Source organism: Vidua chalybeata, chromosome Z (genome assembly GCF_026979565.1).
Source record: "Vidua chalybeata isolate OUT-0048 chromosome Z, bVidCha1 merged haplotype, whole genome shotgun sequence".
In the NCBI taxonomy this organism is placed as follows: Eukaryota; Metazoa; Chordata; class Aves; order Passeriformes; family Viduidae; genus Vidua; species Vidua chalybeata.
In genome coordinates, this window is record NC_071570.1 from 20,739,661 (window position 1) to 20,760,379 (window position 20,719).

At 35.7% G+C, this 20,719-nt stretch overlaps 1 protein-coding gene and 1 long non-coding RNA gene across 2 annotated transcripts in view; one reads left to right on the forward strand and one right to left on the reverse strand.

Annotated features, from left to right (window-relative positions):
* LOC128782094 (uncharacterized) overlaps positions 1-20,719 on the reverse strand; it is a 59,756-nt gene that overhangs the window by 34,930 nt on the left and 4,107 nt on the right. The window lies entirely within an intron of this gene.
* The window catches only part of PTPRD (protein tyrosine phosphatase receptor type D), a 975,596-nt gene that overhangs the window by 3,773 nt on the left and 951,104 nt on the right, over positions 1-20,719 (forward strand). Inside the window, exon 3 of the mRNA XM_053932226.1 lies at positions 632-704. The gene's annotated coding sequence lies outside the window, so the exon portion shown is untranslated. The remainder of the gene's footprint in view (positions 1-631; positions 705-20,719) is intronic.

Consider the following 20,719-nt stretch of genomic DNA (forward strand, 5'->3'; position numbering starts at 1 on the left):
GCATTTGGCCTTGTTGAACATCATGAGGTTTTCACAGGTTCACCTCTTAAGCTTGACTGCTAGTGAGAAAGAGCTAAATGCATGCATTGAATGGATATCTATATGGTAGAGGTTGTCACAGGTTTGTGAAAAGATAACTTTACTATTGAAAAGACTACAGTTCTGTTTCCATATGCCTAAAGTAATTTACCAAATGACATAATGTTGGTGTAAGTACTGCAGGTTTTGGTGATATGTTTGGAGCATTTAAAGAGCTAATAGCATAAGTTCAATTATGAAACAGTATTTTTGCACAAAACACGGCATTGAGAAAGGCTTGGTCTAGTGCAGTGACAAAGAAAGAAAGTGTTTATGACTAAGACAATGTGTTTGGAACACAATTGTTTCATAACCACTTCAATCAAGTACAGATAATTTCAATATAATTAATTGTGTATAAATATGATTTATATTCTTTCACATAACAATTACTCGAGAAATTCCACTTTCTTTTGCTGCTTTTCAATGATTACTGTTTGCAGGATTTATTTATCATCAGTGTATTTAATTTTTTTTTGTCTCTTGAACCCTTCAGAATTTATTGGTGTTGCTGTAGAAAAGTAAATAAAACATGTTTGATTTTCTGTTTCAGGGAAATCTTGAAGAGTCTTACACTTTTAATCCTCCAGTCGTTAACTGTGCTATGAGGACATTCTGGTGAGGTGGTAAGTTGGTGTAGATCTATTACTTTGATCAGCTGAATTGTCATTTCAGATTTAACTTCTATAGCAATGTCCTTCAATGCCTATCTGACAAACTTCTCTTCCAGGCTCTCTTGGCAAATTTCCAAAACTGTAAATCTGTGATCAATTTCATATGTAAGAAGTCTGAATCACAGAGGCATCAGATTATTTCATATTTACAGATCAACTGTATATCATATAAACAGAGCAGTTGAATCCCACATGCTCAATTCCTATTTTCCAGAAATTGTAGGTTCCTACACATCTGGAAATCTGGGGGATTATTTTAATTAGTTTAGTAGAGCACAAGCAACTCAGGAATGTTAGATACTGTCAGATTTCTAAATTTCAGTAATCTATTTATCAACTACTTGTTAGACTCCTTCCAGAATATTCCATATCCACACCCATATGAGTATGACAAAGCTCTAAAGGCTTTTTCTGACTGCAAAGAAGGCTTGTAGATTTAAGAGGTCACTGCAACCTGTCTATGTTTCTGTTTTAGTAAATTATGTCATAGCTTCTGTTGCTCTTATAGATTCTGTTGACAGTAACACTCTATTAACTCTATATAATACTCTCTAACTGGGAATTTTAATCTGAAATAGGATTATTTTTAATTTTTCTATTTAAATACTGAGTAGAGACAACAGGCAAAATGGTTACTTATTTCTAGGTGTTTAAAAATTTTGAATAATGAAAGGCCCAATGATGGTGAGTCATGTTTTAGACAATTGTGTCTCATGTCTCTCAGCCTTAATATACCACGCTCATTCTTTTTGTTTCAGTTAAAGTTTGTGCTACTGTTGGAGCTTGAGTGCTAGAAAAAAAATCTTCATCTTTCAATGAAACACCATGTGGGTTTTGCTAAGCTAGATACCATGCACAAAAACAGTTTTATAACTCCGGTTATATATAATTGGTGTATGAAAATTATTCATGTTCCAGAAATCAATGACTGCAAGAAAACCTTCTGAAACTCTAGATCCTAAGAAGAATAAAGTTGTATGTTATTTCATATTCTACAGACATAGAAATGGTTATTACATTTTGTACATCAATTGCAAAGGTAGGACTACTGATGCAGCTTAGATTTTAATTCTTTGCTCTCTTGTTGTTGATATATGGAGAGTTTACAAAATAAACAAGAAAAATTATTTCTGATTTTAATATATGAAGTTCACTCATAGTCTGCTACTTTTAAACCAGGCAGATATTTGTTCTTATCAGTCCTCTGAGTGCCTTTTTCTTTGTGATATCATTGAAGTATAATGTCACTAACTACACTGTTATCTAAAAGAAGTGATTTCACACAAGCAGTGTCTATTTATTAGAGTGAATACCAACAATTAAATTCCAGTTTGACACTAAGTTTTCTTTTCAACGATTTTTTTCCTTGCCTTTGAAAATGTGCTACAGATTACAGTGTGATTTAAAACATACTGTTTGGTTATCCTCTTATCAAATTTTATTAGCTAAAATACAAATTACTTTTATTGGAAGTAATAAAATTATCCCCTTGTGTTGGTGTTTACTACTGTAAAAATACAATTAGTTCAGATGTAATAATGTATTTTACCCAAATTAATAAACACATTCTTAGAACAAATTCACATTCTCAAAGTAAAATCTAATAAATGCAAATCTAATTTATTTCTGCAGTCTCATGCACCAGTATGTGGGTTTTTTTTAATAAATGTGAATATTTATTAATACTTATATTTCACAGTTAAAGAATTCATGATTTTCTGTGGCTAGATTCTCACTTCTTCAAGACTGTAAATCTGGAATAAATAAAATTTCCTAAAATCATGTCACTTCATCAAATGTAAGACATTTCCTTAAAGGAATTAATAGCAATGGAAAAACAGTGGGAAATTAAAAATGGGGAAAAAAAAACCGGCCAAATTTACAGCAAAGTCTCAGTGTTTTAATATTTGTGTTAGTTTAAGAATTCTGTATTGTGGCATAGGTATACAATAATTTTTAATTTCCATTCATTTTCATTTCATCTGTTATGGAAAAAATAAATCCAAATTGTGCAAACTATCTCTTACAGGAAGCACTTTAGCAAAACTTCATTCACAAATTGAATAGAGGTTGCTTCTTCTATGTATTGATTTATCCTAAACAGAAACTCAGTGATTTGTTTTCCTGTGCTTGGTGAGCACAGTTTCAGCCCTGAACATGTCAACATAATATTCCCCTTAAGGGTGAAATTTTGATAATGCAGAAATACAAAGCATGTCCCTCAGACTTCATTGTGTCTCAGATTCCATATTTAAACTTGGATGAACAGAGATATGTCTGTGGCACTTTTATGATAATTAAGATACATGCAAGAGAAGACAATACATCTTCATAATTTAGAACAGATTTGTTGTAATTGATTAAAAATATGAAAACTCTAGATACAGGCATATAAGATCTGGACTATTACTGGCTTTTGATCAGGGTCAAAAGGAGGCAATTGTTTTTTAAGCCTTTTATGATGGAATTCATATTAGTAATTATAATATATGAGTATTAAAATTCTTAACACTGACTATCAGTTAATAGCTTGGCTACCTGGAATAAGTATATTCAAGCTTTAACCTCTAGCCCATATTATTGAATCCAATTTAGATTTGTTCAGTTTCAACATAATTTTAGTTTGATAGTTATTTGGCTAGCTGAAATGTGATGATAGAATGAGTTCAAATACTGAGGATAACGAATTACATTACAAAAAGTTGTGCATTTTGACAATAGTTCACATCTCACAATCACAACAGAAAGGTCAAAGATGAGACATGTACGCAGAGTCATCTGCTCCTTAAGTCAATAAGCAGTTTTGAGTCTTAGCTCCTTAAGTCAATAAGCAGTTTTGGCTAAAGACGGATGAAGGGTCCTGGAAGAAAGTGAACACTCCCACACTCAGGTAATACTGTAGCTATGGCTAAAAAATTCTGGTTCATTTAGCTACTTACCATCAGCACAAAATTCACTTAACCACTTAACCAACCTTAAAATTATGAAAAAAAGAACCTCCTTTTTTGATAAAAATCTATATTGTTCATAATTATATTTTTACTGAAACTGATAATAACATAAGGCAAGGTGTCATTTCTAATAAAGGAATAGTGATTAAGAAAGCAACCTAATAGAATTGCAAAAAAGGATCAATACAGCACAGAAACATTACCAATGAAAATACTTTTGTCCACAAAATTATATGTACTTCGAGTAATTTAGTTATTCCAGAGTTCTTTCATTGTGTGGAGAGAAACTGGGATAAACAAAATCTTCATTAACTAGTCGGGCTTCTATTGAAAGTATTAGATTCTTTTCTTCATACTATTCTATTACAGATGATTTTCAATAAAATGAAAGGAAAAACATTTTTAATCTGTATTTCTCTTTCCAAGAAAACATTGGTATTTTGGTACTCCCATATATGCAAAATACAGTAAATAATCGTACAACGAAATATACAATACAAGTCAGTATTTCTCAGTATCTGTGTGCTAACCAGAGAGGAGTCACAAAAGGCAATCTAGAGTTAGAAAACAGAGGTGGTAATAATATAATCTGAATAAAAAATAAAATGTTGCTTCTTTGCAACTATAGTTTTACTTTTCACAACCAGGTAGTACTGGATCTTGGAGCACAGGATATATGGTCTAATTTTAGCATATTTGGTCTTTTATCATAAGTCAGTTTGTTGAGATGCAGAACTTTTTAAAGAACATTTTTAGTGCAATCTATGTATGATATACTATATATCAATCATCTATTATAAATATTATATATGTATTGTATAATCCTGAGTTCAAAAATTAGTTAATATATTCACCAATTTTCCTATATGTTAGGATTATTTAAAGAAAAAGTATTGTTTGTTTCACAAAAGGCATTTTAAGATCCTGTACAGTTTTGAGAGATTTTATTGCCTAGTTAGGCTTCTGTATACCTAAGATTAATTAATATTTCATAGGAACACCTTTTTGTCTGTAATATTTTTTGTGGAATTGGCCAAAACTTTGTAGCAAAAGAGACTATTTTCCCTTCATGTATTCTTGGCAAAGAAAAATATAGTTTAGAATTAAAAAAAAACAAAACCAGCCAAAAAAAAAAAAAAAAAAAAAAAAAAAAAACACAACCCAAAAACCTTGTTAAAATCCTTTTGCTTAGCAAATTGGAATGTTTTTTTTTGTTGTTATTGTTCTGGTTTTAATTTTCAAATTTATATATTAGAATTCTTACATTAAAAAAAAGGGGTTTTTGTCTGAAAGCAGCAGTGATTACATGCAACAATGTGTAAAATCAGCATCCTTCTAAATCAAGTTGATTTTTATGAATTTTCATGTATTTGATAATCACAGAATCACAGAATGTGTCAGAGAGGAAAGGACCACAGTTGGGTATTTGATCCAACCTCCCTGCTCAAGCAGGGACATTATAGAGCAACTTGCACAGGACTGTATACAGATAGGTCTTCGATATTCCTGGTGAGAGAGTCTCCACAGTCTCTCTGGTCAATCTCTTTCAATGCATTGTCACCCACACAGTGAAGCAGTTTTTCCTCATATTCAGGTGGAATTTCCTGTGCATGATTTTCTACCCATTGCCTTTTGTCCTACTGCTTGGCACCACTGAGCAGAGCCTGGATCCATCCTCTCATCACCCTCCCTTCAGATACTTACAGACATCGACAAGGTCCCCTCTCGGTTGTCTTTTTGAGACTGAACAGGCCCAACTCTCTCAGCCTTTCCTTGTAAGAGAGATGCTCCAGTGCCTTAATCATCTACTGGACCCTCTCCAGGATTTCTCATGTCTCCCTTGTCCTGAGGAGCCCAGAACAGGACACAGCATTCCAGATGTGCCTCACCAGGGCTGAGTAGAGGGGCAGGATCACTTTCCTCAACCAGCTGTCAATGCTCTTCCTAGTGCAACCCAGGACACCACTGGCCTTCTTGGCCACCAGGACACACTGCTGGCTTGTGGACAGCTTGTTGTCCACCAGGACCTCCAGGTCCTTGTCTGCAGAGCTCCTTCCCAGTAGATCAGCTCCCAGCCTTTTGTGGTGCCCAGGGTTGTTCTTCCTCAGGTGCAGAACCCTGCATTCACCTTTGCTGAGTTTCAGGATTTTCTTCTCTGCCCATCTCTGCACCCTGTCAAGGCCCTTCTGAAGGGCAGCATGGCCCTCTGGGGTATCGGCTGCTGCTCCCAGCTCTGTGTCATCAGTGAACTTGCTGAGGAGGCATCTGCCCCTTGCATCAATAACTTGCATCCAAGTTATTGATGAACAAGTTAAACAATACTGGTATTGAACCTTGGGGACACCACTAGTGACAGGCCAGACCCTACACTACTGATTACAACTCCTTGGTATCTCCCATTCAGCTGGCTCTTAATCACCTCCCTGTCCAACTTGTCTAATCCACACTTCCTGAGTTTGCTTGTGAGGATGTTGTGAGAGGCAGTGTCAAAAGCCTTGCTGAAGTCAAGACAGACAATATCCACTGCTCTCTCATCTGATTACTTGTTTCATTATGAAAGGCAATGAGGTTGTTCAAACATGAGTTGTCTTTACTGAATCCATGCTGACTCCTGATCAACTTCTTGCCTTCCATGTGGTGGTCACAGACTCCAGAATGAGGCACTCACTCCATCACCTTTCCAAGGATTGAGCTGAAGCTGTCTGGGCAGTAGTTCCCTGGCTCCTCCTTCATGCCCTTTTGGAAGACCAGGGTGACATTTGCTGTATTCCACTCCTCAGGTACCTCTCCTGATCTTGATGACCTTTTAAAGATGGTCATGAGCATCCTGTCTAGGATGTCCAACAGCTCTCTCAGCATTTGTGCACTCATCTCATCAGGGCCCTTGGAATTGTGGATATCATGTTTTCCTGGCTCTAACCCAATCCTCTGTGACCAAGAGGAAGTTTTCCATCCAGCATTCATTTACCCTGATCTCCTGGGTCAGATATTCCTGGAGGCTGGTCTCATCAGTATAGACTGATGCAAAGATGGCATTCCATAACTTGCGTTGTTTTCCCTGGTCCCGGACAGCTCCGGAGAGCCTGGAATGGCGCTGCTTCTCGGTGTGACCGGGGCTGCCGCTTTTCCCGGGTGCTGCTGCGTTCTGCACACCAGGGTGGGGCTGGCCGTGCTCTGTTGCCGGCGCTGGGGATGAGACAAAGAGGGAGGGAATGTCCAGTCTGTCCGCGCAGTCAGCTGGAAAGCTTTTATTGCCACGTGGAGCTGCGATGGAGAACCATGGCTGCTCCCTAGCTCCGCGTGGACAAAATGGCCCTGGGACTGGGGGTGCATGGGATTTTATAGGGGGCTAGCCAACGGGGGTGGAAGCCCCCTCGCCAATGGGGACAGGTAACGTAGTGGTGATGTGGACCACAGTGACCAATGGGAACGTGACAGGGACAGATACAGGGCTCCAGGACGAACAGGGACGCGGGGATGGGGTAACTGACAGGGAAGTTTTGGGAATGAACAGGGGGTGGTTACAGGAGTGACGTGGGGAAGCTCCAATGGCAGGCAGCCTGGAGCGAAGCATCATGGGGGGAACAGGGGTGTACAAAGGGGTACACAGAACCGGTTAACTAACATTATAAAACTCTATAATCTGAATGCAACCTGGGACGCAACAATAACTCTGCCTTCTTTACATCCTGTTACCAGGGTCTCCTCTCCATTTACCAATGGGCCTATATGCTCTTTTACTTTTCTTTTGTAACTGATGTATTTGAAAATCCTTTTTTGTTATCCTTTACATTCTTGGCCATATTTAATCCTAGATGTACCTTGGCCTTTCTTGTCTCATTTCTAGTTTGATCACCTCTCTATATTCACTCCAAGTGACCTAACCTCACTTCCATCTCCTGTGTATATCTTGTTTACTCTTGAATAATGACAGGAATTTTTTATTCATCCAAGGAGGTTTCTTGCCCTCTTCGCCTGATTTCTTTCTCTTTGGCATGCATCACTCTTGAGCCTGGAGGAACTGATCCTTGAAAATTGACCAACTCTCTTGGAGCCCTCTTCCCTGCAGGGACTGTTCCTCTGGGACTCTTCCAAGAAAATCCCCAAAGAGGCTACAGCTAGTTCTCCTGAAGTTGATGGCTGTAATCTTACTCACTGTCCTGATACCTGTTCATTCAGTACTGAACTGCACAATCTCATGGTTACTACAGCCAAGACTGAACCCAACCTTCACATCATCAACAAGGCCTTTCTTATTTGCTAGTATGAGTTTCAGCAGCAAACCGCTGCTTTTGGGATCATTCACTACCTGTTACAGGAATTTATCATAGATGTTTTCCAGGAACCTCCTGGAAGTGTATTTTATAGTGCATTTCTTTTCTATAGATTAGTACAGTTGATCTTTGTGAAAGTAGGTTTTACCTGTAAAACTAAGACTAATTAATTACCATGTTATCTAGGACAGTGATAAACTTTTTATAGAGGCTGAAATTCTGTTATACCTTATGCAAGTTATGAAATACCATATGAAGCTTCTCAAGACAAGGCATCCAGAGTAATTCTTTTTTCATTTATCTTTCCAATTTTGAATTCAAATGCACTTTCACTACATCTATAATGCTCGGTATTGTTATTTTGATTCTTCGGAGCATTGCATCTGTTGAGAATTAGTGAACAAGATTGTGCTGTTACTTTCCCAATATTCTTTTTTTATTATTTCCTGGTAAGATCCTGGGAGAAAATTGACTTTTTTTAGAGGAATTATCATTTAGACTGTGTTTTCCATGCACATTTGAACCAGCTGTTTGAGGCAGCACTTTAGTATAAAGGCAGGCATTCAAAAATAGAAAAGCAGGAAAACTACTCACAGTGTACTGAAGATGCTAAACTTTGGTTTAGATTTGTAAGTATTATAACACAATTCTGAATAATATATGTCATTATGAAACATTATAATGCAGAATGCTGTGTATTCTTATCTCTTTATGTTGGCGAATATATAGTAAATTTAATCAACTTTTCTGTTTTATAAACCACTCAAAACAAATCTAAGATGACTTCATATTTCCACTAGTCTTTCAGTAAACATGAATAGCAATGTTGAGTGACCCAATAGTTGACAACATATATGTTAAAAAGATAAGACAGGTCTGACCTTTTTCTGAAGTCTTGTATGAAAAATCTGTACATAATATTTTTACAATTGACTTGATATTCAAGATTCCAGAAAGGCAAAAAAGCTTTATTTTTCTTTGTCTGCTTGCTCTGTGCTTTCAACATGCTTTGATGTTATAAACAACTACACTTAGTTTCTTTTGTGGAATTCATTATTGTAGTCTTGATTTCCTGTAGTAATATGGATGACATCTTGGAAGTATAAAAATGCCTTTTTACTGCTTAAAAATAAGCAGGTTGCTGTTACATATGAATCCTCTGACAATACTATACTGATGTTGTACTAGAAATCATGAACAGTGGATTTTTCTGTTTTTACTTATTTTGGGGGAAGAATAGTATCAGTACTTGGCAAAAGAAATTTATTCAAAATGTTTGTCTTCACACACTTTCATCTTTACAGGTGAATGGAAATATGTTTCTGATAAGGAACATGCTATCATATAGAAAGGATTTAAATTAATTATGTCACTATGATAGACTATATGACTTGTATCAAGAAATTCACAGCCATAGTACAAAGCAAGCTCCTAACAGGTTGATGTTAGGTTAGGTGATGTTAGGTGTTATGCCATCACAACACCTGGCTTCTTGCATAGGTTTTTAAAATCTATAGTTTGCACATTTTCATTATACAACTATTACTGGTAGAAACTAATTTTTGAAAGTACCTGTAGAATAGAAAATGTTTTATTATAGTTACTCCAATACAAGATGCATTATTCCAATATATCAGAAAAATATGACTTAATTTTTAATTTGCTAAAAACCTTTTAAAATTTCTGAATGGTTGCAAAGAATACATTGACATCAACTTTTTACTTGGATTATTATTATTATTTGCATTTTCTATTTACAGGGTCAGATTTCTACTCTTTTTCTATATTTATTCTTTCGTGATAATTCATCCCTTAAAATATTTCATAAATTTATTTTGTCCACAAGAAGCACAGCATCTTGTCAGATATGGTGTTCTCTCAAAATGTAAAACAAACAAACAAAGAAAGCAAAAGCAAAACCAAAAGCAAAACCAAACCAACCAACCAACCAAATTTAAAAAACACTAAAACCCCAAACAAACAAAAAAAGCTCACTCAAATCCAGAAGCTTTGTATACTTATAACTAAATGCCTTTTATACATAAACTTTTGTTTTATAGGCAATAACACATAACTCTATGTCACTGAAATAGGATATTCTTAAATTAGGAGAAATTGCTCATAAGATAGGTTAGCAGTTATGGTGACAGTTCTAAAACTGGAATACAACAGAACTTTTTTTTTTTCAGCCACAGAGGTTGAAATGTGTTTACCTAATGTGCTGCAATATATTAAACAAAATACAAGATTTATAACTCCAGAAATATGAGAGAAGAAGAATGACTTTGGATAGAGAGTTCTGCTCTAAAAAGTTTTGTCATTGGGTACCACTTCATATAATTCATTCATATGAACTAGTGGAGCCATGAGACAGATTTGTTGAAAGTAGGCTGACTGGTACTTACTCTATTTTAAAGCTTCTGGTAAGTCCCATATTATCCAAATACAGTAAACATAGATTTTTGCCAATACTATACAGTCCTTTTATGTCTCAATAACCACATTCAAGCTATACATCAGGTTACAAAGGGAAGAGCTGCAGTAATGACAATCTAGGAAAAAGAATCACACCTAGAAAATCAGAAAGCCCGATCCTGAATTCATGTTGTTATGTGAGTTGGAGTTAGAGAGAATTTCAAATGCATTCAATTCCCTTGGTGAATGTCATGTTTCCTTAAATATTTTTTGTTTAGAAATAACATAGAACATTTCCTTTACTTCTATGGCAGGAAATTAGGCAAAACACCATTAAAAAGAAACTATGAAAAAGTTTGTCTGATGGGATGAAAAAAATAGTGAATTTGAAGGAAATTGCTGTTTTATTCTCCAAAAATTGTTTCAGACTAGAAGACAGTGATACATTTCATGATTTCTCTCTTTGCAACATGACTTCATGACAAAGAGATACTTTAAAAATAAGCAAACAAACAAACACCCAGAACTCCCTCCTCAAAAATCAATGCCAAAATAAATTTTAAATATTTAGAGGTGAGAACTTAGTTATCTGAAAATTAATTTCATTTTTTTGATATAATGTATATACAAATTCAGCTGTCTGGTTGCCTTGTCCTATGTTAATTAGACATTTTCAGAATATCTCTTAAAAAAAAAAAAAAACAGGTATTGATGTTACTCCTATAATTCATTGTACAAAGAAGAGGTCTGTATTTCATAGAATATTAGAATGGTTTGGGTTAGAAGGGACCCTAAATGTCATCTATTTCCAATCCCTGCCATGGGCAGGGATGCATTTCACTAGACCAGTTTTCTCATGGTTCCATCCAACCTGGCTGTGAACACTTCCAGAAATGGGCATCCACAACTTCTCTTGGGTCCAGGTTCAAGTACCTCACCAGCCTCACAGTAAAGAATTTTTTCCTAATATCTAATCTATACCTACTCTCTTTGAAACCATTCACCCTTGCCCTGTGACTACATGGTGTTGTAAATAGTTTCTCTACCTCTTTCTTGTAGATTCCCTTCAGGTACTGGAAGGCTTCAATTAGGTCACTGCAAAGCTGAGGTCCCCTGAAAAGGTCCCTTTTCCAGGCTGAACAATTTCAGTTCTCTCAGCCTGTCCTTGTAGAAGCACTCCACTCCTCTGATCATCTTGGTGGTCTCCTTTTTGACTCACTCCAACAAGTCCATGTCCTTCTTGTGCCAGGGACTCTAGAGCTGAGTGCAGACCTCCAGGTGGGGTCTCACAAGGCAAAGTACAGGGACAGAATCAAATAACCTCCCTTAACCTTCTGCCATGCCACTTTTGATACAGACCAGAAATGGGCTGCAAGGTCATTTCTCATCCAACAGAATCTCCAAGTCCTCCTCAGCAAGCCTGCTCTCAATCTGTTCACTCCCCCAGCCTTTATTGGTACTAGAGATTGCCCATAGCCATGTGCAGCACCTTGCAAAAAACGTTTCTGAAATAGTAAGCAAGAGCTAAGATTTGTAGAAGTTCAAGAAAAAAGTGTTATTTTCTGATGATATTATGAAGATTTGGCTAAGGAAATAACGTACATATCATGATTTTTTACCCACATCATTTCATATATAGCTTATGATTTTTTTCACTAAATGAAAAATATTTGTCATAATTTGTTCTAATGCAGAAATATATTTCTAAAGAAGCAATGAGTATTAAAACTTTTTCATTGAGACATTTACTCTGTGCTATTGTAGGTGACTTTGTTCTACTCCCCTTCTTTTTGTTTTTTTGCCTGCTTAAATTTTTATCTAAGGTAATAACAATAATTATAAAATTTAAGTCAGCAGCTGTTAGCACATATATTTTTGCTGACAAATTCAATTAAAGACATTGCTAGCTAAACCAGTCAAGTAACAGGTAGCTCAAAAAAGGTCAACCCTAAATTATTGTTTTCCATAATAATTTCCCAAACCATTAAGTTTGTAAAATTAATTTGAAATTGAAACTCATAAATGTAAATTATGGAGAATGCCTTGCTAGTCTGTGGTTATTCTAGAGTATAAAACTGTATGTCTTCCATGCATAATGCTCCTCCTAATATTGTCCATGTTGCAGCCCAAGTACAGACAATACAGGTTCTAGCAGTATTTGCATTAAAAAAACCCTATTTACAGGAGTGCTAATTATAGTCAGGAAGACTTTTTCCACTCCCCTATAATAACAAACAAACTGTTCTTTTATTTTGTTATGAACTATGTTTTGGGACATTTAAAAAAACCAAGAAAGACATTTTGGTTCACAGTAGCAAGCAAAGCTATTAAAATAACCACAGTATCTTTAGAAGTTGAATAATTCAACAGGGAATTAAATTTCCAGAATTCTAGTGTGAGTTTGAACTTCACCATAAATTAAAATGCAAATGAGAATTAAAAAACCTAACCCAAAAAGAACTTAAGATTAAGATAGGATGAATCAGTTATTTATACAGATACATTAAGCTTTTAGTTACTGTATACCAAGCCCTGTTAAAAGTAATATTTACCAATAATTCTACAAATCTGAGGTTTCATGTTCCCTGATTTGTTTCTTCTAAAAATTGCAACAGCTTGTGAAAGTTAAAAAGAGCTTGAAAAGCTACAGAGGTTGATCACAGTTAACTGATTTTAACAGTGAATGCTGGTTAAAGACAGAACAAGGCTTTTCTTGAGAATATCAATTAACAAAGCAATAAAAGTCAGTAAAAACTAGTCAAAAAGAGGGATAAAACCAATACACATATAGGGTTTATAAAGGAAATAACTATTAAACACCTTAGGTTAGTCTGGTAGGCACCATAATGGTTTCAGTGATCACTAATCTGGAATTAAAATGTCTGTCCTTATTTCTTTATTTCACAATATTGTTTATGGTGAAACTAAATATATGTCTGCTGAAGTACCTCATGGATAACTCATGTGCACTAGAGCTAAAACCCAAAACAAACAAAAACTAAACCAAAAAACCCAACCACAAAACCCTACAAAATCATCAGGACTACTCAGCCCATTAATATCTCTTAGACAGAAAAGAGTTTTGGGGAATCAACAGGTGCTGCCACAACACATCTGCCACTTCTACAAAAATGTGAAAGTAGTTGATTTATAATTACGCCAGAACAATAGTTTAGCTCATGTTAGCCAAAAATGATTCACAGTTCACTGTAGATACTTATTGACATAAAGAAGTTTGAATCTATAGCCTTCTTCAAAGAAGGCAGTCATTCATATTGTTTTAATAGACTTAGGTGATGCTGACTATTTTGCTTACCTTTGTCTGGGGCATCCTTTATAAGAGCTTTATTTTATTAGTAGAAAATTGTTATTCAGCTTTTCTTTTATATAGGAAAGCATTTTTTGGATTAATTGTTATCTCAAAGGGAATAAAAGTCTCTAGCACATTAAAGCCACCATGTAGTTAAATAGTACCACACTGAGAGACTATGGGACTTGAATTTGAATATCTATTTTATTCTAGTATATAAATAGATTTTAAATTTTAAAATTTAATGAATTTCAAATTTTTATCCTTGGTAGTTGTGATTTATTTCCTTTTTAGTCAGAAATCATGTCTTTGACAAATTGCAGCAATGTCAGATTCTTAAGTGCAGAAGTTCAGGTTGGTTTTTTTCTATTCTGTAGGTATTATTTTTACCCAAATTATAGCTGCACATTGGATTTACTTAGAAAAGTGATTGTTTGCAAGCCTTTTTTGTTATTAGAGGCTAGGTGCAATTTGATTTGGGATGAAAAAAATGGAATTTTGTTTCCTTCTTGTCAACCTTTATTAGTGGATAGATGTTAAAAGCTTCGCATGAAAATATAAGTGCCCAGCTGCCAGTTTCTAACATGAATTAATTGTGGTAAGAGAACACAATTCACATGTAAGTTTTAATGTATAAAGTCAAGAACCTACATGCTCATATTCAAAATATAACACTGCCTCGGACATACATATCATTTTTGTCTGTTATTATACAAGCTAAAATAAAGTGTTTTGAATAAAACTCAATATACAAAGTTTAAGTAAACTGTGGAAAGGGATAAAATGTTTGAATTTATTTGATATATACAAAGTAGTCAATAGAAATATATCTTTTTGAAGAGTGCTTCTAGTTAGACCAGTGAAAGCTGTATAAAATAGATAAGCAACTTATTTTCTCTAACTGATTCCATACAAACTGATGGGAAACCTTCCAATTTCAATGGGAGTGGATGGCGACACCTGCCAAGAGTTTTAGGAAGTAATTTCATCCAATTCTCAATGTGAAAAATATTTGACTGAATGGTTTACTACAAGGAGTATAAGAAATATAATAGTCATTATATATTTTGATTTTTCTCAGTATAAGAAGTTTAAAAACATTTATTTGCAAATGAAATTAACTAAAGTTACATCATACATTATTCATGCATATATCATTCTTTTATGTATTAATATTCTTCAGTTTTAAATAAAAGCATAAATAACTTGAAAGCAAGAAAACAAATGGCCCAATCTTTATACTTCGCATCTTTATACTTGCCAGTATAATTGAACCTTCCATTTACTTTAGGTTTACAGTTACAGAAGACAGGAAAACAGAGTGGTAGTGATTACAGTGATTGCTCTGCTGGGTTCCTTGACAGAAAGATTTTCTGGTGTGAGATTTGAGCATTTGGCCAATTTGTACATGATCTCCCAACTTCCAGCAGTAGACCAGAAGCCTAGCCAGAACTACAGCTATTAGTTCCAGCTAATCTGCATATATTGGGAAATAAAGAACAAAGACCGGCTGTGTATTTGTAGCTCAACCATCAGCTTCAAAGGAAATACAGCTAGCTGGGAAATGAAAATGAGATCAAAACAGTGCCTTCAGTTGTGTAAAATTGAAACAACTAGTTTAATTGTTGCATGTGATAAGTTCAAGCAGATGCTGTACCTGATAAATGGACTTGAGTGTTTTTTAAAATTCTAAAATAACCTAGAGACTTCATTGATAGGATTATCTGAGCCCCAAATACTCATTATGAAGAGGATTGCTATTGAAGTCTTTTCTATTGCAAACCATAGACTTTAAAAAAAAAAAAAAAGAAAATACTTCTTAGGATATCTTTTAGATCATTTTCACTAATGATCATGTTCATGAAGTGAAGCATCCTTCCTATGCTTTGGAAACTGAAAAAAGTCTCAACAGAACTGTGATGCCTTAGAGTTGGTTCAAACAATGCTATAGCATCTATAAAGATATTAGTTCTATTCCTATGAGAGAATTCATAGATGCAGTTGGGACATAAATCTATGTAGCTGAACCAAGACTGTCAGGATGGGAATAAATTGAGTGTTCCAAAATCAGTGATTTATTTTTCCAGCCCAAATCACAGTGAAAGCTTAAAACAATTTCATTTATTATATACCTTCCTTTTAAGCATCTATCCAATTGGTGCAGTAAGGGTTATCATCCATTTTGCTTGGTTTCATTATTCTGAAGATTTCTATGGGTATATCTGGATATATTTTCTACCTACTGCTTTGAAAGTTCTTAGTTCTTTTGAAGAGTTTCATCCATAAGATAGGGAAATCAATTGTCTTCACTACTTGGAGTTGGCACATTTGTACTGGTAGTATAATACTTCTTCAATGGGGAAAAAACTGATGGCTATTATTTCCCTTGTCCTCCTTCCCTTCCCCATGATAATTTGTTGTTTGTGAATGAATGCAATGTTCAACACAGCCTCTCCATTTTGTGTACTTTTTGTCCTTAACTTCTCTACTATCTGCAGTGTCAGAACACCCTCATCTTCTCAATCCTTTTCAATCTTTGAGTGACTTCCTCAACAGTCATCAAGCTCCTGCAATAATTTATTGGTATGTCTAACTTTCCTGCTTAATTGAATGCTATTAAAATAACATAAAATACCAGAAAAAAAAACCTGCTAAATTGCTATCCCTTGACACCACTTTGCAAATATAAAACAGGATGCTCTTTAGATCTTTTTAAGCTAATTTTCAGAGATATTTTTACGATGTTGCAATGTCTCACTCTCTTTCTGTTGCTCCTTGAGGCATGCTTTATCAGCTCAACCGTGGTGATATAGATCTGTCAGCCCCTAGCACTACCAGGTTCATGCCCCAGTCTGCTCAGCAGCCTCTGTGGTAAAAAAATACAAGATCATATGCAGCTTATTTTATGCAGATAATCCCACCATGACTCAACACAAATCAATGTCCGATTCTGTAGTTCTAGATCACTTATAAGGGAAGTAAAGGATCTATGGGGAGAAAAAGACTGTTTTGTATTCAGCCTTTTTACCAGATCTAATATGATTGTTCCTGGAACACAAAAAAAAAAAAAAATCATCATAATTAGTAAATTTTCGTAAAAGCTTGGGAATTCCAGGTTGCAATAAAGTACTGTAAAGAAAACTACCTTAAGTGTAGCTTTGGCGTTCTTTTCCCCGGTCCCAGGCAGCTCTGGGGAGCCCAGCTAAGGGCTCTGCTTCTCAGCCGGACTGGGGTGCCGTGTGGTCCGGGCGCTGTGGCATTCAGCACACTAGGGTGGGGCTGGCCACGCTCTGTAAGCGGTGCTGGGATGAGGCGAAGAGGCGAAGGAGGCACACCTTGTCCTGCAGTTGGCTGGAGAAGGTTTATTGTCGCGTGGAGCTGCGGTGGAGAACCGCAGCCGCTCCCTAGTGCCGCATGGACAAAATGGCGACAGGACCAAGGGCGCATGGGATTTTATAGGGGGCGGGCAGACACGGGTGGAAGCCCTCGCCCAATGGGGACAGGCAACGTGTTGGTGATGTGGGCCACGGTAACCAACGGGAACACGACAGGGGTGGATAGAGGGCTCCGGGGCGAACAGGGAAGCGGGGATGGGGTAACTGACCAGGGAAGTTTAAGGATTGAACAGGGGGTGGTTACAGGAGTGATGTGGGGAAGCTCCAATGGCTGGCAGCCTGGAGTGAACCATCGCGGGGGGAACAGGGGTGTACACAGAATCGGCTAACTAACATTATAAAACGCCTAGTCTGAATGCAACCCAGGATGCAACACTTAAGCCCATTTTGGAAGTATTCGTACTTCAATTTTCTACTTAATGCAATCTACAATATATGTTATCATTGGCATCTTTGGGATGTTACATGATAAACCTCCTATCTCTTGTAAAGTAGTTCTAGATTGGCAAACTGACAAAAGCTAAATTCACAGCAATTAAACAAATGAAAGAGGTGACAAATAATATTTCTTTTACTCCAAATAGCAAGAAAATTTGAAACAAGTTAAAATTAATCCACTCAAAGACAATTTTTTTTTGCAATTATGAGACTCTTAGTAAAGTTAGCATCTTGCCTGCAGGACCTAAAACCAAAGTGAACAGCTTGAAATACTGACATTGAGCAGTTTGTCTTCTTTCAAAACAAAACCATATAAAATAAAATCTAATGTATATTATTTTTTCTGTGTAGTATTAGCTAGATTTCTGATGGTGGTTTTATATAATGTTTTTAATAGACTGTTTTTCAAGGACTGTATCTATCCTTCAATTTGTTTACTACTTTGTTCACGAGAATTCACATTAACTACAGAAAACAATTTCTTCAGCAGAGAGTCTTCTTCTGTAATTTATTTGTGGCAACCCATCAGGATTACATAAAAATTAAATGTCCTGAACTTTCATATATCATTTTGAACTACGAATTTTTAAGCTGGGAATTTGTTTGTCATATTTCTTACTATTTACCTTCATTTTTCATGCTTTTCTGTCACCTGCAGGATTCAGGATAATACCACCTGGGTCCCAGTGTCCTGGTAATTTCTTCCAGATCTCTGTAGTCACAACTGTTATGCTCCAGGTTGCCTCATTTAGTATAACTGGTCTGAACAAGGAAGAACAGCAAGGCTTAACAGTAAGGGGGCTAGGCAAGCTTTGACTATCTCCCCACCACATCCTGGATGTGAATCCCCATGAAGTAACTAACTTCCCTAGACAAAAAACCAAGTCATCTCTTGAGTGCCTCCATCCCCCACAGCAATAAGTGACTGACTCACTGTAACATTTGCTTTTCCTTTTAATGCTCCTGCATGGCTCAGGACCACTTGTCCTGGATGATTTGTTTGAAAGTAAAATTTTATGGATGTATAAAAATTTATCTATTTTAAGAATCAAAAATAATCAAAAATATATTTGGAAATATTTGAGGTGTTTGCCTTTTTTCATATCATATTAAAATATGATATGCAATCATAATAATAAGGGAAAGTTTAAAAAGATACAGTAAGTTAAGCTAAGTTAAGCCTAGATGGTTCTTTGCTTTGTAAGTGCACAACATAAGAGACAATCATACTGTTTGTGGAAGTCACTAATCTACTTCCATCCTGGTGCTAGAACACATCTCCTTCTGAAAATTCAAATGAAAAATTAAGATTATATTTTTTTCTCGGTTGATCTGAGATGCGAAATAGTGAGAAGTATGTACAAAGTTACCATGTGAACTATCATGAGAAGATTTTTATGCCTTTCATACTAGTGATCAGATAATATTGAAAGGTGAATCAAGACCAGAACACATTAGGAGTTTAGGAAAAGAGACTGAGACAACTTATAAGTCAAGAGGGAAAAAATCTCTTTAAAAGGAAGATCTTGAATGTTAAAATGTCATGAAGAAGAGGTACCAAGGTATAGGAGAAGTGGAAAACAAAGACAGATAGCATCATAATATTAGTGCTAAAGTAAAGAGGAATTACATTCGTTGAGCTATCCATATGTGTAAAGTGCCAGTGACCTTTCTAGTATCCTTTTTTTCTTTTTCTATTTATTGGAAGAAACAAAACAAAGTATAATACAGTCTTACATAGGAACATAAATACCTAAATGAGAAATGTCATTTACAGAACACTTCTTTAAACATCCACATACATAAATTAGATAGGTCACAGACAGGCACAGACCAAAAAAAAAAAAAAAAAAAACCCTAAGCACAATGCAACATACTGTATTGGAAGATCAGAATTAAATGAAAATTATCTAGAACAGCTCCTATTTTCAATCCCATTAACAGCTTCTGCTTCAGGACAAGAAGCTTTTGGCCCTTAAATTGATTGTAGTAGTTCACAAAATCATTGAATGCATTGGAAGGGACCTTAAAAATCATGTCGTTCCAATCCACTCTTGACCTAGGCCACCCACTAGATTAGTTTTCCCAAGGCTGCATCCAACCTGGCTGAACAGTTCCAAGAATGGTATGGATAATCTTGACTTGACCAAAGATGGAGACTATTAATTATCTAGGTGTGATTGTGATATTTTCCCACTGATTTGGCAGCTGTCACAAAATTATATTTGGCTAAACTCCCAGACATCAAAATATCGGGTGGACCAAAAAGACTGAAATCCTTCCATATATCAGCATGATTTTATCACTTTTAACACAGCATATTTCAGATCCATGCTGCATAAAAGTAACTAATTTTACTGAAATCAATTCAGTTAAGTTTTCTCCTAGTATTAGTAAGGTCTATTATTGACAGCTCCTGGGCCATGTGGAGTATTTTGCTCTAAGAAACTCAGTTTCACAGACACTGCTTTTTGCTTACAGTTTCTCGTTGATAATTATGTCTTTGGAGTTATCTGAGAACTCATCACAAGTATGTCATGAAAAGAACAGAGACTGGTTATTTTAGGGGATCCTTCTGTTTAGTGCTACAGTTGTAATTTGAAACTGCTCCTAAAGAGAAGCACACATTCTTTTAAGACTTTGTGTTGCTTTAAACTTTTCTTTAGGCAAATAAATATCTCAGTCAATATGTAGGTTAGAATAGTGTTTCTGGGAGAAATTAACACATGAAAATATGAAAAGATATTTAAAGTCCCTCCTTTTTTTAGTGGAGATATCATCAAAGAAGCTGAAAATTTGTAAGGAGTATGTGCAGGGAGAGCCCCAGTTTGTATCTTGAGAATAGCTATTCAGCCTATTAGAACTGTTTCCTGAGGGTGCCCTTCACTTCTACAGCCTATATCCTTCCCATAAGAGCTATCTATGCCCCTGTTGTGATTTGAACAGGGTCTGAAACAAGCGCACCAGATGTTCAAAGTTATGGCTGATTTTTTAACACTGCTGCTTTTGTGTGAGCTTGCGTGTATGGGCTGCCTTTTTCAGCTCTTACAGGTAGTTGCAGGGATATGTAAAATATAAATGTTGTAAAAGAATGAGCAGTGCTGTTTATAAGTGATTTGCTTTCATAATTTCTTACAGATTTCATATTTTCACTTCATGGAATCAAGCTCAGACTAATAAAATA